This window comes from Emys orbicularis, chromosome 10 (genome assembly GCF_028017835.1).
Source record: "Emys orbicularis isolate rEmyOrb1 chromosome 10, rEmyOrb1.hap1, whole genome shotgun sequence".
In the NCBI taxonomy this organism is placed as follows: Eukaryota; Metazoa; Chordata; order Testudines; family Emydidae; genus Emys; species Emys orbicularis.
In genome coordinates, this window is record NC_088692.1 from 79,655,053 (window position 1) to 79,673,314 (window position 18,262).

Sequence of the window (18,262 nt, forward strand, 5' to 3'; positions counted from 1 at the left end):
ATTATTCGGTGGCCTTTTCAACTGGGATTGAGTTGAGTAGCAATTGTGATGGGAATTCATACAATATAGGCACCTGTCCACTAGGAACGACTGAAATCCACTAACTCACTTTATATAGGCCACTAACCAACAGATGGTAACAGCCCACTACCAACCTGAGCCAACCTGTCTCTACCAGCCTGAACAGTCTAGAGGAGAAAGATTTACTATTGCCAGTGTTCTACGCCATTCACTTTTTTTTTTTTTTTTTTTTTTTTTTTGAGACCCTGATCCTTCAAGCACCCTCACAAGCAGAACTGACATTGACTTCCCCTAACATCAATAGAAATGCACCAGGGATGAGGTTGGGGGGGGGTTGTTGTTTTTTTGGTTAAGTTTTTTTTTTAAATAAGATTCACAAAATGCTTCTTAACCAAACTCCAACCTTTAGATTCTCAGCCCTTTAAACTAAGTTGATAGACTGAGAAATGTTAGCTTTGGCTTTAGAGACTATGGTGCGTGTTAGAAGTGAATCCTCTTCTGATTCAATATTGTACTTGCATTTTATCTGTAAAGCTGCATGTGTCAGTGCCCTGGTGCATCCACCCCTTCAAATCACACAGCGGCATGATAAGAATATCTGCTCTTTAAAATCCATAAAGTTAGCAACTCAGAGGGAGGCTGAGATACTACAAACGATTGTTAATCTGGCGAGTTGCAGACGGGGTGTTTTAATCGCTCTCAAATTGGGAAAAGTAAAGCCAGTTGAAACTCCATCATTTCCGGGTTGAGGTTCTGCCAGGTGATTCATTGTGGGGAAGGGAATCCTGCAACAACTAAAATCTTATAGCACCAAGGGAATCTAATGTGAGAAAAAGACATGTTTTATTTAACATATACATACCCAAACAAAATGAATAATGGTTCATTTCAGCTGCACCATAATGGGCTTGCACCAATTTTTAATCCGCTATTTCCCCCCCATGTTTTGATTTAAAAGAATGCAGTGTTCAAGGAGGATTTAGAAAGCTTTGAAAAATTGATTTGTGGTTCTTTAATATATTTAAGCCTAAAACTTCTATTCCAGGGCAACAAGGAGCCGTGGTAGCTGGTCATGCTGCTTAACACAGCATAATTTATGAAGTAGAAACTAAAGGTATGAGTTGAAATTCTGAGAGTGCAAGTGGCCAATGGGCTGGAGATCTTTTTCTCCTAAGACAAATATTGCCAATTGGCCCCAGTGTGTTGGACTGAACTAGATGATACCTGCCTTAATTAGAGGAAGGGAGGAGAGAGGTAGAACATTTGCTGACTTAATTGGAACCGAGGTTCTGACCCTCAGCTTCCTTGTGCCAGTGTAAAGCAGCCCTCAAGCCACCTAACTAGCCCCTAACCGTGCATTGGGGAATCCAGTGAGTGGGGAACAGGAGGCACGTACACCCTCGCCCAAAGTAGAGCAAATATTTCTCCCCTTCATTTCTTAGTGGAGATGCACAGTGGAAATAGTGCATCTTCCCACATGCAAAACAATTGCATTGTAAGTTCCACTGCTTTATGTGCTAAATGTTGCTTTGATCATGATCCTTTATTTCTCCCCCCATCTCGTGTGGGTCTTTAAACCCCTTGAGAGAGCCACTGCCCTAAGAGAAGGGAAAAAATATATGTGTAGTCTCCCTCCATCCCTGGCAATAGACGACTTTACTGAAAGTCAATGCCATCCACTTGCATTTATCACTGCCACTCTTGCTCTGCATATTTTTGGTATTCGCCATGCATTGTTAACGGTGATTGTCATGTAATTAAATCACTGCTCATCACAAGAGCCTATTTTTATGCTGAGATAAGCATCAGAAGTCTGCTGCAGCGTCCCCCAGATCAATAAAGATGTTCCCTGTAGGATTACAAATAGTCTGGGGTTGTGCAGGGCACCAGAATTAATTAGGAATGATTTCTCTTTTTCTTTCCACTTTCAATACATTTTTAATTGTTAATTCATTTTCGATGGGCTTGTTTTTAACTCTGCCTTGATGCCCAGATGCTTCTGTTCAAGGATTTTGAGCCTCATGTCACTTGTGGCAACACCTCTTCGTCCTCACCGCTCTTGCCATCCCTTCCATAGTCATGGCTAGCTATTGGCTCAAAAGAGCAGTAAATGTTCTTAAGACTGAAACACTTTACATTGCAGGCTGTGTGATGGACTTTAGATAGTGATGCTGACGTATATGTGTTACAGTTTTGCCTCGAGTCTCCAGCCATGTTCCGGGCCCCATTGTGTACAAACACATAAGGTCTGTCTACACTTCCAGCTTTCCACATGTCGAGCTGCAGGTTCTTTCCCTTACCCCTCTATCATTCACGCTCAAAGCCCTTAGATATATGTCCAGTGGTGTGTAGAAATCCCATTTGCGTACCTACCGGTGGGGGGGGGGGAGGATGAGAGCACGCATTGACACATGACCCACCTCTCTACCCTCCCACTCTGTGGTGTGGACATAACAATGATGCGGTGAACTGCCCTCGAGTCTACCTAATCCATCATCATTCCCACAATTCCCTGTCCCGTATCTTCTAGTCTTTCAGCCTCCTCAGGTCCCTCCCACTTGGTCTCTATAGACCACAAGTTATCTGCTATTTTGTATACCTTTGTTCAGCATTTATCTCATCTCTTTCTACATGGGCTGCTTCACTTCCACAACTCGCTCCAGCTCAGCTTGCCCTGCCATTTGAAAATGTTCTTCCTCCAGTGTGCTGCAAGCTGGCCAGAGAGGCTCTCGTGTGAGTACACCCAGAACCATGACTGCAGCAGAATCTCACAGAATATTCACCTTTATGAGATCCCCTGGAGGCTGGTGGAGCAGAACATCCTTCAGACAATGGTGTAGCGCAGGGAGTGGAAAAAACATCTGAAGTGCCTGTACCACAAGGCCAGCATCACGAACAGCAGGTGTGGCACATGCCCCTGCTATAAAGAGTTTGATAGGATGGTTGGCACCACTCCAGCATAGAGCCCATCATCTCCCATGATGTCCTCCTGACACCAGCAGGTCTTATTGTGAGACTGGAAGAAAGGGAGGCAGGTGGCAAGATCAGATGGGACCATGGAAGGCTTGCACTCCCAGGAGTAAAAAGTGAAGCTTGAAGCCTTGAATCAGCCCACTCAGCAGGGTGCGGGTAGCGGACATTCTGTGCTCATTTTCCAAGGAGCATTTCGGGGATGAACCCGGGGACCAGCCTGGAGAAACAGAGTCAGCAGCTGCCCTGAAGAACTTGCATTCTAAAACAGGGAAGATAAAGGGTGATGAGGGAAACCGAGGCCCTGAGAAGTGATGTGACTCGCCCACAGTCACTCAGCAGGTCCATGGCAGAGCAGGGAGCAGATCCCAGGTCTCCTGTCCTCCAGTGCAGAGCCCATTCCACTAGAGCAGTCTACCTCCCAATGTATAGTGTTTTTTTTCTAAATTATCCACTATTTTTCAATATATGTCAGACAAATGTAGACCGTTAGGTACAGGTGAGTGTGGAAACGTATTCTGTTGGAAAAATAGATTTAGGATTTTTTTCTCCAACTGAGGGTTAATGCATCTCTTCTGAATGATATAGTAAAAGAAAAATAAGGGACCAGTCGTGCAGTCTTCAATGCATGCACAGAGCAATTAAAGGAGTCTGATCTGAGTTACAACAGTGCAAATCAGGAGCAGTCAGTGGAATTGCAGTAGTGTAAAATTGGAGTGAGGTCGGAATCAGGCCTATTGACTTCAATGGGATGAATACAATTTTCTAAAAGATTGGTTTAGAATCAGGAGGTTTTGTGAATTTGTATATTATTGTTTAATCCCTCTTCCTAATGGGGAAAAGCCCCCAAGTCTGAAATAAACTTTAGCTTTGAGAAAGAGTATAGTCTATTTGTTTAACTGCATTCTTCATGTCCTTTGTGTATCTCCTATAACTTATTCCCTGTGCATGGTTTGTCAATTAAAGGAATGTTTCAAAATCTAATTTACTTTTCCCTACTGATGCTTGTTTAACTTTTTGCATTTCACGTAAGCCTAGACAACGATATAAAATGCCCAGCTTTACTTTTGTTTATAGTCCCTTTCACTTTCTTGTTTTCATATATCAGAATTGTCTCCAAATTTCCCATTCGTATCTCTCTTATCTGCCAAAACTGTTCTATCAACCTCGCTTGGACATCAGAACCAACTAGCGCTCACCCCTTCTGCATGCAGAGTTGTTTCTACAGTAGGAAAATCCAGGTCATCAATCAAGGATCCGGACCACATTGTGGTAGGTGCTGTATGGACACCCATTGGAGTTCCACTGACATCTGTGGGAATAACTGTAAGTAAAGGCTGCAGAATTGGAGTGTAATATGTAATGGCAAATTTTGCATCGCAAGCCTGCTAGAATTATTTGAGAGAGACAACCAAATCGGATAAGCAGTGGAGATTGAAACTGCAGGTGTGTGTGTGTACATATGTATAAATATTCTATTGAAATAACCATACAGTACTGATCTTCACAATCAATATAAGCACAATGATCTCAGCCATGAACATTACAGCTCCATCAACAACAGAGGCAGCAGAAAGACATTGTCGTGAAGGTCTCAGGTATGCGTAATATACAGTGGAGTTCAATGTGAAACAAGGGAGAGACCTTCACCTTGGTTGCCCACTGATCTAAGGCCTGAGTGCTATTTCCTTTGAACATCCAACAGCATGAAAAAAATACCTTTCCCATTGATATTTCGGGCAGGGGAGGGCGTCCCTCCCTTGGTAGCCGCGGGGAAGAAGCATTAGAACAGGTTAAGGGTTACTGTGGGGATAAACAGCCAGTTCTCAGCATGCAAAGGAAGTGAATAGTTGGGTGACAGGTTCTGTTCTTTATGGGCCTAATCTAAAGTCCATTGATGTCAGTCGAAAGATTCCACTGGAGCTGTGGACCATGCCTTATATTTGTTAACCCCCTACCAGGGAGATAAATACTGGCCAAAGGTGTCACTGAGAAATAATTTAGATGAGTCTAAACTAAAAGGCTTGTGAGATTCTTCACAAGGGCAAGCATAACTGGGGGCCTTAGCAACTTGACAGTGGAGGAAATGCATATTGGGGATGCTTTTAATCTGCTCTCACACACTGTTGCGTGAGGAAGGAGAGCTAGACATTACTGTGGACAGCTGAGTGGGAGGTGTTCCCAGTGTGTGGAGGGCACTAAAGAGCTAAGTGAGGAAATAGGGTCATTAAAGGGATAGCGCATAATACAGAGAACAAACTCACCCACATTCACTGTTGACTTACATGTCCATGCTATGGGACCGTATTACTCCTGAATGTAGGTCAGTGAATGACGTAGAGAAGACCAGCTGTACGTTGTTTGCCTCCTCTGGTAAAACAAGGGTAAAGGGGCACTTGAAACTATGAGGCAATAAACTTAGAACAGATGAGAAATGCTTTCCCACAATATCTAGTTAGCTGGTGGCATTCACTACCCCAGGTTAATACTGAGCGAAACAACACTGGTAAGCCGCAAAATGTGATGGGACATGTATATGGCTGAGAATAGCATCGGCCTGAGGTATTAGTATGTGCCAACTCCAGCATCTCCCTTTAGTCTGAATTTGGGACGACATTTCAGGGCATTAACTAATTTCCAGCTGCGGTCAAGGGAATTTTCCTTCATATTATAGTGTGGCATAATGAACTGTATTAGATGGGGTGAGTGGCAATAGCTTTCTCTGAAGTACTTGGGATTGGCCAGTGTCAGTCAAAATATCAGACTGTATGGGCCATTGGTCTGTCCTAATGTGGTTTTTACTATTGTTTATTTGTATTGTAGTAACCTCTAGAGGCCCCACTGAATTGGAGCTGAATTATACTAGGCACTGTCCAAACACACAGGATCAGTCTTCACTGCAGAGCTAACCTGGATTCGACTCAGGTGATGCTGTTAACCCTCCTCTCATCCACATACACAGCTTCCTCATCTAAGGTTGGTAGTGCTTTAACCCAGGGCTAGTGGGCCCAGCTGAGGAATGGTGAGAGGTCAGCAGCTGCTTTTACTCAGGCTGGTTTGCAGTGAGGTCACTAACTAAATCACTCAAGTGCTTGACAGTCTTCCAGTGCCTTCCTACAGTTCCCCCCGCCCCGTGCCTGGGACAGTCAAGTTCTCCCACAATTCACTGGGAAGGAATGGTAAAGTGGCTTAGCTATTGCAGCACAAAGCACCATGCGGGTATGTCCTCAGAGAGACACACAGGGGAGCACAGCACATTGGAGGACACAGCAACTCAGGCAGGGCTGTGCAGTTGTGGCTGCTCATACCCGGACTTAAGCTGACCTGGGTGCTGATCACCGGAGTTAACTCTGCAGTGAAGACGTACCCATCGTGAAAGAGAGACCCTGCCCACCAGGGCTCACCTCCTCAATAAACAAGTCAAACAAGGGGGTGGGAAGCAATATGTGTGCATCCTTTTGAATAAGCTTTGGAATGAAAATCTCAGTCAACCCCACAGGCTTTTAAAGACTGACTCTTGCTTTAATCGGAAGTGTGTAGAACGGAATTTGATTATAGATGATACGCTTTGCACAGCAAGAAACCCAGCTCATGTTCATCTCTGTGTTGGAGCAGAGGGGGTAGGTTTTTAGAGCTCAAAGGACTCCTGGCTATATACTGAAGGCATTTTTTGTGCAGTTGCTGGCAAAAGGCAACTATCCCCAGAGAATGATGGAATTCACACGCCTGTCAGCCAGCCAAAAGCTACCTGTCCTATATTTGCATGTAGTGACACAATGCCTGAGGGAGCTGGCAGCAGCCAAACATTCCACTTGCTCAATCACTTGCTGTACTTGTCCCATGAATGCACCAAATGGATTTTAAAATGATCAGCTGGGAGTGAACCTCAGCACATATTAGGTTTTGTCTACCCTGCAAACAAAAGACCTGCAGCAGTGGGTCTCAGAGACTGGGTTGACTGATGGGCTCGTGGGGTTCATGCTGAGGGGCTAAAAATAACAATGTAGATGTTCAGGCTTGGGCTGGAGCCCGGGCTCTGAAACTCGGTGAGGTGGGGACTGTCTTAAAGCCCTGCCACCAGCCCAAGCATCTACACTGCTGTTTTAGCCATGTAGCACAAGCCCAGGCTGGTTGACCCAGGGTCTGAGAGACGCTGCCACAGGTCACTTTTGTTTGTTTGTTTGTTTTGCTGTGTACATGTACCCTTAATCCCCCAAAGTGTGGCACCTTTCTCACTGCAGCGTCGCATGTTATTATTGGAACCAAACGGTTCTCTTCTCCTACCATGCCAGCAGAACCCCCCTGGTTTCAGTAGAGTCACTGCTGACTTACCCCAATCTCTGAATTTCACCTCCCTTCATCCCGAGAAAGACAGTTGGGGTTTCATCCCCTTATGCCCTCAAATCCCTGATAATCCATAGTTTGCTCTGGACCTCTGCTACTAAAAGGAGCACAGATGGCAGAGGTGTTCTGTCCCACTTGAAGAAGGCTTTAGTTAAAAGGAAACTGTTGATTAAATGCATCATGAATCAAAGGGCTACAGATAACTCACACAATGGGCAGGATCTTCTGATGGGGAGTGAGGGGAAAGGCTTTCTGTCCCCTTCAGTCCTTGGGTTGGCTAGGGGCACAAATTAGAGCACCCACAAGGGTACAAGAAATGGAAATAAATGTTTTAAACCTCTTGAGTGCAATGTTCAAAGACTAAAATACTCCACTGTTGTTCTTCTGTAAAACATGGCATAATCTAAAATGCTCCAAAGTGGGTGTGCTATGACCATTTTATTGGCATGGGTTTGAGGTTCTGCACTGCAGGAGTGGTGGTGCACATAAGTTATAGAAATATTATGTAAAGATTTTGTTTTAATTGGGCGGCTCTTTTTGTATCCTGCCATCTCTAAGGCCAATTGCCTGAAGTACAGTGGGTAAAATCCTGGCTTCGCTGAAGTAGATTGGAAATTCCCATTGACGTCAATGGGGTCAGGATGTGACTGCATGATTCTGCTTCTCCACAGCTGAGAGGGAGCCGTAAAAACCTCTAAAAACCTCAAAAATAATTTGACTATACCTAAATAGTCACCTTGTTAAAACCCGTTTCCCCATTACGAGCAATTGCTGTCCCTTGCCTGTACTGGGTATTGGGTCAGGCTACTTTGGAAGGGATAGGAGGGGACATCCAAATTTGGGGAGAAGGAGGAAACATTTTTGTGGCAGAGTGAACAAAAAAACAAACAAACTTGGCTATTTGAAGGGTTTTGGATCGTTACAATAAGGCCTGAGGAGATAGATGAACGATCAGAGGGCAGGTGAGGGGGTCAAAGGTCATGTTGCTTATTGCATCATTGAAGGGAGCTTAGCTCCCACAGTGAAGCTCTAAGAACCTAAACAGAAGAGAAGAGAAAGCAGCATGATGAATTGCAGAGGCATGCAAGAAATTAATGTATTACATGGATGTCACGTCTGAATGTGCAACAGTGTGTGTGTGTGTGTGTGTGTGTGCATTATTGTTATGTAATTATAAATGCATATATATCTCTGTATGTGTGTAAGTAAATCTTGGCAGTGTCTGTTTCGAAGCCATTTCAGCTTGGTCTGCTTCCCTGTGTCCCGTTCAGCAGGGTCCTTGCAAAGAGTTCCTCTCCGTTCCCCTTCCTCCTCCTCCCATCATCTCTGCTGCCCAAAGTCATCCTTCACTCTCCGAAAACTGACTTCTGTTTATGGAGCGGCTGGCAGCAATAGCATTCCGGAGCTGAGCCCTGGCTAAGAAACAAGCCTGCTTTTCCCTGAGCTGTCAGGAGCTTTTAGAAATAACACCCTCCTCTGAGGAAGTCAGAATAGCAACAGGAAAATAAGTAAAACCTATTATAAAACAGTTGTCCAAGAACTTAGGCACGGCGCGGGGTAGAGATCGATATGCTGTGAAGGTTAAATCTATTTTCACACTGTGTTCTATTTCACAGTTTAATGGTGTTTTAATGTGTCTGTCACTGAGCCCCCTTCATGTTTTGCAGGTAGAGCCTTTACAAAGGAGAAAGAACCTTGGCTTTACAAGCTTCACAGTAACATCTTATTTACCAGCTGAGATCTGACACTTTCCCTTCCTCTCTGGAGAGACGCCAGCATCTGACTATTATTTTTTAAAGACATAATGCGGTGTTGCCTTTACAATAATTTCAAATGATCTTTTTTTTCAAAATGCTTTTCGGGAGGCTGGGAGCAGTTGGGGATGACGGGCCTGCGTGAAGAGGGACGGAAATACCTAGGGAATGTTTGAACAAGCTGTATGCACTAGCGATGGGCTAACGCCATTTGCCTAATTTAGAACCCAATCCAAAATGGTGGCTTCCAAACCTTGGTGCAAATTCTAATGCTAATGGGGTTTGTCTCCCACTTTTGGAGAGCATGGAAAAAGAAGCAGATGAACGAAGGCGAGCTGGCGAGGAGACAGCAAATCCAAGGAAAACATGGGATGCAAAATGGAATAGGGAGATAGGAGCCTATAGAAGAAAAAGACCCAAAAATCAGGACTGTCCCTATAAAATCGGGACATCTGGTCACCCTATAGGGAGAAGGCAGAAGGAAACACAACTCAAGGGTGACACTAGGGGAAAAGAGAGCAGAGAAGTAGGGGAGGGAAATGATGCTAACATCCAGAAGCCAAACTGTCTTACACATGGCATAGATACTATGCCAGCTGAATTGTTTGAGAAGTAGGTGGTTTCTATCACTAATACTTAGCACAGGCTGCCCTCTGGCTTGACTAAAAACCCTGTTTGTTTGCTTTTAATTAAACCACTTTCAATTACAGGGGGGGAAATAGCTCGCAAGCTCCAGCCACTGGTTACTGTTTATCCGCCGCTTAAAAAGGTAAAGCGCCGTGTAAATGCCAAGTGGTGGTGTTGTTTATGTTACGGCCTGTCTAGTGCAGGAGCGTCAACTCACCTCGTACTGCAAGACATTCAGCCATTCCCTGCCTCTTGGCACTTGCATACTACGGTGATGAGTATGGGGCACAGAGAGGTCCCTGTGAAAAAACAGACCCCTAACTGTATCCGGGCTCTTCCACCAGGCAGGAGGCTTCCCTATACGTTTCATGGGACAGTTTAAAATTGCCTTCTTCAGGATGAACATGCCCCAGACCTCTTTGGGCCAAAGTCATCAGCACCATAATCAGGCCTAACCCTCACCAAAGCCAGAGGAGTAATGCCTGCCGAAGCCAGCTGTTAATCTTGTCCCATCTCTCTATACTCACTTCCCTCTGTTTATCTAGAACCAGTCTCTTCTCTGTCCTTTCCCATAATGTCACCCCTGGACCTGTTATGAGAGCCTTCTCCTCTGCATCGCCTGCTGTCTGGAACACATTCGTACATCCCTCCATATAATTTCAAATTTCATCTCTACTTCCCCTTTGTCCGCGTCTCTTCATTTTTCTCCCACCCTATTACATGCCGTCGAACATGCTGGGATGTACAGTTTGTAGGAAAGGTGATATACAAAATCTTACTTGGAATCCGCTGTTAAAAAATCCAAAGCTTCCCCTTGTACTGGTGGCTTTGCTAGAGTAATATACATTTGTTCTTTCAAGTCCATCGTGGGTTGGTGCTTTCCAGATTGAGTATTGACCTGCAGAGCACTGACTTGGCTTAACCCATGTGTCCCACTGTACCAGATATGTCTGTAATGTGTTTTTTGGCTTTGCTGCCTCGCGTGTTCTGAATTCCTCTCTTCTCCCCCTTTTCATTTTCCATTGTTGAAACAACAGTCTTCTGGTGAACATGGAGCAGAACTGGTCCTGTATTGTGGGGCCAAAATAAACTCTGCATACTGTGTTTTCCATCCCTCACAAGGTAAAATACCAACTCTATGAGCTACTGACCTCCTGACAGGAGCCTGTGGTCTGGAAATCCAGTGGCAGACTTCCCGGGACAAAACTCCTTCTTGACCGACATTGCTGAAAGTTAATCTAGTGTCCTTGGGAGTTAGAGGAGCCAATGGGCTGATAAAATAGCTTCAGCAGCAATCAATTTTTTTTTCAGCCTGTTTTTCCAGCTTAACTTTGCAAATGCAAGATAGTCAAACTTCAATGGCTCTAACCCAAAACTCCAGATCCAAAAACTAGATCCAGATCCAGACTTTCCTAAAGGTTCAGGGTCTTGGAGCTGGCCCTTTATAAAGTGGAGACCTAAGTCTGGAATTTGGATCCTGAATTTTGGTTCTACTCTGTACTTTTGGGTGCTTATTCCAACTGAACTGGACCAGACCACTGAAGCCTTTGAGGGTTTGCTGTTGTTTAAAGGACTGTTTCTCTTAGTACAACCACTAGAGCAAATCCACGAGAGCATTGCAAGCACAGAGATAGGGTTAAACTAACACTCTCAGAAGTGAGGCTGCCTTTCTGAAAGTACAATCATAAACATTGTATGACCCTGACTATGTGAGTACAGCTTGCTGTGACCTAGGCCAAATTTGCCTGCTAAACCCCAAACTCACACATTAAAATGAAAACTTAAATCTGCTGGGTAGTGGATATTAGAGTATTTCTTTATCAGTCAAACTATACAGAAACACAACTTGAATATCCCCTGGAATTCCATCATCAGTATATCTTGGGTTAGGAGGCTAGGAAAAGAGATAGGAATTGGCAAATGAAAACTATGAATAAAACCGAAGGCCCACTCTTTGCAACCACAAAAGCTTGTCCATTTCTCTGTTTTGCAGCTGACCCCTGTTTTTATCTCACTTAAAAGTAACATTTCTTGAGGTGGTTAATGCAATCATGTTGCTTGATAAAAACTCCTCTTTTATATAGACTCCCGGTAGAAATACTTAAGGATCCAACTAACAGACCAGAAGAAACTTAAATGTTAAGGAAGGAATAAGAGCAGGGTGGCCAAGATGTTGTGAAAACTAGTTAATCCCCAGAGGGATGGAACGTGAGGATTTACTAATTTTTAGAGAGTTACAGGAGCCAATAGGTGCTCCTATTCAAGGGAATTAAGATAGTTTCTGGCATTTAGGTGGAGCCAGGTTGAACCATCTGCTGAGATTGAAATCCAACATTGTCCTATACTGAAAAGCTCTCTCTACTGCACAGTGGGTTCCTGTGGGTTCCTGACTACTCACCCAGGCTGGGAATTCCTGGAGAAGGTGCTGGCCTGGAAGCCATTGGTAGAGATGGACCTGAGAGCCCTGAGCAGCTCCAGGCCGGGAAGGAGGATTGGCCATGCTGTGAGTAGGTATGCGTAGTGGAAGGGCATGAGGCCCGTTGGGTGCTGGAAGAGGTGAATGCTTTGGTGCATGTCTAGGGCAAGCGTGGTTCTAGTGACGTGACTTTAATAGTCTGTGGAGATAATTCATAGCACATGATTTATTTATTGAATGTTCCCTCATTTTCTGTTCAGTTTGCAACTTTATCAAATGTATTTTCTCAGCCTTATGCAATGGATAACTTTTATATGAATAATTATGGATCTCTAGATTGTTCCTAAGCCATTAGTTGAGAGTTTGTGGGACCAGATTCTCAATGGGTATAGCTCCATTGACGTAGATAGCCAATATCCAAGCTGTGTCGGTTCATTTCCATTCCACTATGACACATGGCACATTTCTGTTTCCTGACTTGCGGAGTACAACTATGGAGTCAGGTTTCTGGTGCTGATAATCACCTTCCGGAGTTCAGCACCTGCTGTCTCAACATATTCTCTAAAAGCCACTTAATTTTCTGTGAGGAACCAAATTAATCTCCCTAAAATTCTCACACAAAACAAGAACTGTAGCCAGGGGCGGCTCTATATATTTTGCTGCCCCAAGCACGGCAGTGAGGCAGCCTTCGGCGGCATGCCTGCGGGCAGTCCGCTGGTAACGCGGATTCGGCGGCATGCCTGTGGGAGGTCCACCGGTCCCGCGCCTTCGGCGTACCCGCCCCCGAATTGCCGCCGAAGCCATGGGACAGTCAGACCTCCCATAGGCATGCCACCGAAGGCAGCCTGACTGCCGCCCTCACGAAGCCGCAGGCCGCCTCCCACAGCTTGATGCGCTGGTGCCTGGAGCCGCCCCTGACCATATGTGAGGCCATTCAGTTGTATTCAAATATTCACAAAATAGCAACCCAGCTCTAAGAATCAGTGTTCTGTGAATTCTAATGCAGCATACACATGATCAAGAAAGCTGATATCTCACCATTGAGTCCCAGTGTTTTGATTTAAGGAGCTCCCAATAACCAGGGATGTTACAGTGGTTTACAGTTTTATGCCACAAGCAGTTATCAGTGTAGGTTCCAATAGACAGCAGCTATAGGACCCACATTTGCATCAGACAAATAGCTTAATCCTTGTTCTATGAAGTCTCAGTTGACTAAGATTTTGTTTTTTCAATTTCAAATGTTCAGATACGTCTATTAAGTTATTGAAGTGGAACAAATCAATGCACAACCCAGTATTAATTGTTTGTCTACAGTCAAAGAATGAGAACTTTCTTTTTGCAAAATGAAGATTGACAAGCCATTAGTATAAACTTTGTTCTAATCACATTCCATACATATTATTTAAATTTTCAGCAATGAAATTGACATAATTTGGAAGCTATCTGCTGTAAATGTGCAGCTATGTTTTACTATCACACCTTTAAAGCTGGTTGGTAACAACGGGCTAGTTCATACTATTAATCAGCATCATGCATTGCAGACTAGACCAGGGGCCGGCAACGTTTGGCATGCGGCTCGCCAGGGTAAGCACCCTGGCGGGCCGGGTCAGTTTTATTTACCTGCTGACGCGGCAGGTTCGGCCTATCGCGGCCCCCGCTGGCCGCGGTTCGCCGTCCCGGGCCAATGGGGGCGGCGAGAAGCGGCGCGGGCAAGCGATATGCTGGCCGCGGCTTCTCACCGCCCCCATTGGCCCGGGACGGCGAACCGCAGCCAGTGGGGGCCGCGATCGGCCAAACCTGCTGCGTCAGCAGGTAAGTAAACTGGCCTGGCCCCCCAGGGTGCTTACCCTGGCGAGCCGCTTGCCGAACGTTGCCGACTCCTGGACTAGACCATTGCGCCAATTGACCCTCTTACCCAAGAAACCTCCGTCGAAGCACAAGATTCAGTACAAAATATTTTGGTGAAATCCTGATCCCACTGAAAGCAAATGGACTTTTGCCATTAACCTCAATGGGGGCAGGATTTCATCCTTTGAGTTGCATCTGAGAGAGGGGTAGTGTGCAGCGGGTATAAATCAAAGGAGCTCTGCTGATTTACACTAGCTGGAGATCTGGTCCACTGTTTGAAACAGGATGAAAACCTCATGCCCAGGTAGAATTGGCGCAGACTGTGATGTTGCAGTGAAATTGTTTGGAGAATACAGCTGCACAGACCAATATGTAACAGTCATGCCCTTTCCACAACGCAAAGAGCAAGTAAGGAGCTTTTTTTGGTTGACGGTCAGAATTTCAGTAATGTCTCTACACATTTCAAGCACCCATTGCATTCCACTCCTGTAGTGTTTTGTTTTCTTTTCAGACCCCCTTGAAACCATATGTAGCATCTCAAAGGTATTTCCTAGACCGGGAATGTAATAACTAAATAAAGTCAGAAATCTCCTTTAAACACTTAAGAAAATGTAAATTGTGGCTCAGGGAATGTTTTGGCTCATTGAGCTTTCTCAAGTGGCTATTCTTGACTTGCTTTCTGGAACCACTGCAACAGCTAGTGAAGCCGCTTTGATTTCTAGTGTGAATAGATTCTTGCTTATTTACATTTTCCAAGCGATGAGATACTTCTCCGCCACTGCATACCTGGCAGCTGAGTCAGCAATTGCTGTTCCGTGCTAGATGGTTAAAGGGAAGTTGTCAACTAGGTTTTGGCTAAAAGCCTAGATTATGATTTGAAGTTTCCCCATATTAATACTGCTGAATTAGATCAGGATCTGGCCCATTATGTTTATTATTATTTGAATTTCAGTATCACCTAGAAGCTCAAAATTGCTATCCGGGCCTCTGTTGTACAGACGCATAGCAAGAGATGGCCCCTGTAATGAAGAGCTTATGACCTAAATAGACAAGACATGGTCATAGAATCCTAGAATATCAGGGTTGGAAGGGACCTCAGGAGGTCATCTAGTCCAACCCCCTGCTCAAAGCCGGACCAATTCCCAACTAAATCATCCCAGCCAGGGCTTTGTCAAGCCTGACCTTAAAAACCTCTAAGGAAGGAGATTCCACCACCTCCCTAGGTAACCCATTCCAGTGCTAAAGACATACAAAGGAAGTGTGTGTTTTCATTTCCATATTATAGATGGGGACATGAAGCACAGAGAGACTAAGTGACTTGTCCAAAGTCCCACAGGAAGTCTGTGGCATAGCTAGGAACTAATCCTGCTCCCCTTCAGGTTAGCCCAGGGCCTTAACTGCAAGACCATCCTTGAGACTTGTTTTCAAGTTGTTTTAATTTTTTTCATTTAAAACTCCCATCCATTAATTACCTTTGCATTTAAACAACTGTGCACCATTAACAACATGAAGCTCAAGCATTAACAGGCTACCACAAGTGGACACTACAGCGCAATGCCACAACAATATGCAAATAGTTTGGAAACAAGCACATTCCCGGCCCGGCTTCCCAAATACCTTATGCTTTACACAGAACTCCGGTTTAACCTCTTTGTTCAGACTTCTGCCAGAGTTGCCTGGGATCGAAATATTCCCTGGTGGTGTGGTGAACCCAAATTGCAACCATGCCATGGTAGCGCACAAGAATGCAAAAGTGAAGCCAACTAGAATCAACGGTGAAACGGACTAGTCTAGATCCATTTTATAAGCGGAGTTGAAAGGCAACTATGTAAACAAAAGCATATAAATGGTGATGCCAAAGTACGTTTTTAGCCATCTTTAACGTCAGAGTAACAAAGGTTAGAAAACAAGCAGCACTTGGTTTTTAAAGTAGCGTAGTGTTACATCGACCCCGTCCTTTTACTATAAAACCTGGCCAGTTAACACTGTTGAAATTGACTGACATGGGTATTCAGTTACAAGTTTGGATGAGCCCTTTTTACTTTTCAGCCAAGGGAGGATCCTATATTATGAAGTTCAGGGGAGAATGAACATCCTACGTTGTTTTGTTTAAGTAAAGGGAGTTATTTATTAACAAGAAATCTTGTCTTGGGAATAATTTCCTTCCAGTTTTTCCCCCTCCCACTGTGCCCCCTTTACACTAACTTCACAATCTTAACAGTGATTGCAAAGGAGCAGCCTCACATAGTGGCCCAAACCTTGCTCCAAGAGTTCTAATCTAATACAAAGGGAGGTTTAAGCATGCCAAATGTAATTACACAGCTAGAATTTAGACGGGATGCTGGGGCCAATAGCTTCATAGAATCATAGACTTTAATGTCAGAAGGGACCATTATGATCGTCTAGTCCAGGGGTCGGCAACGTTCGGCACGCGGCTCGCCAGGGTAAGCACCCCGGCGGGCCGGGCCAGTTTTATTTACCTGCTGACGCGGCAGGTTCGGCCGATCGCGGCCCCCACTGGTCGCGGTTCGCCGTCCCGAGCCAATGGGGGTGGCGAGAAGCGGCGCGGGCGAGCGATGTGCTGGCCGCGGCTTCTCGCCGCCCCCATTGGCCCGGGACAGCGAACCGCGGCCAGTGGGGGCTGCGATCGGCTGAACCTGCCGCGTCAGCAGGTAAATAAAACTGGCCCAGCCCGCCAGGGTGCTTACCCTGGCGAGCCGCGTGCCGAACGTTGCCGACCCCTGTTCTAGTCTGACCTGCACAACGCAGGCCACAGAATCTCACCCACCCACTCATGTAACAAAGCCCTAATCTATGTCTGGGCTATTGAAGTCCTCAAATCATAGTTTAAAGACTTCAAGGTGCAGAGAATCTTCCAGCAAGTGACCCGTGCCCCACGCTGCAGAGGAAAGCGAACCCCTCCCGGGGCCTCTGCCAATCTGCCCTGGAGGAAAATTCCTTACCCGACCCCAAATATGGCGATCAGCTAAACCCTGAGCATGTGGGCAAGACTCACCAGCCAGACACCCAGGAAAGAATTCTTTGTAGTAACTCAGATCCCACCCCATCTAGCATCCCATCACAGGCCATTGGGCATATTTACCGCTAATAGTCAAAGATCAATTAATTGTCAAAATTAGGCTATCCCATCATACCATCCCCTCCATAAACTTAGCTTCATTCTTGCAAAGGAATACTATAGAATTTTGAATGAACAGATGTTGTCAGGTCTTAAGATTTACATTTCCTACAAAAGACTGCACCTTCTACCAGTGCACCACAGCATCCTCTTTCACCATGAGTTCCATGCCAAACTCCGAGGTAAGAATGCCACCCATGAAATCACTGGCACCATCCTGGCTTTGTCTTGTAGGTGTCCCATCCGGCCTGACCATGTCTGACCCTTCTTTATCTGGGGGGATCTAACAAGACCAAATTCAAAAGTGTGGTGTCCGTAATAGCTGATCTTTTTGCTGGAAATACAGTTATTTCCTCCACTAAATTGATTAAGAACGAGGAATTATTCATAGACATGGGTTTTACAAACTGGGTATGACACAAGGCCTGACTGAGAATGAAGCTAACTTGAAAGTCAGTCTGTTCCTTCGCAAGTTGGCCATGTGTATTCCCAACAGGATTGTTGGAGAGAAACTGTGTCCAGTGTATTCTGGACTAGTGTAATCCCCATTTCTAATTAAGGTTATTTGCAAGTCCACTTATCTGACATGTGCATACAGCACAAAATGAAGCAATGAGAAACCGGTAATCTGCAATGAAACTTTTGTTTTAAAATCCCCTCTTTTATCTCTCCCTCATTTAAACTCCAAGTGCCTATAGCACAAAGGACCCCATGACAATGCTATCCTTTGCTGCATGAGCTTGTGGCAGTTTCAGTTCACATTGCTTCTCATCTCCAGTCTATCCTGCCAGAGAAAGAGGAGAACCTTCTCTAAGGAATGACCCACTCAGTCACTGTGGGCTTGATCTGGATAGGCGCTGAATGTCGTCAAGTCCCATCGACCTCAGTGGGATTTGAGAGCACTCCAGCACCCAGCAGGATCTGCTCAGCTCCTTACAGGACTCGGCCGTATGTTGTCAACTCGACGTTCACTCAGATGAATGGTATTTTCATTCTGGAGTCATCCACAGTATACCTGGACTGGACTAACCTGCATGACATTGAATTGTGTTAAAAATATTAGGTAGGTAGAGCAGAGATTTCCAAATTATTATTATTTTGTTTAGGTGAGTGTGGTTGAAATCTTTCTTACAGCTTTTAAGG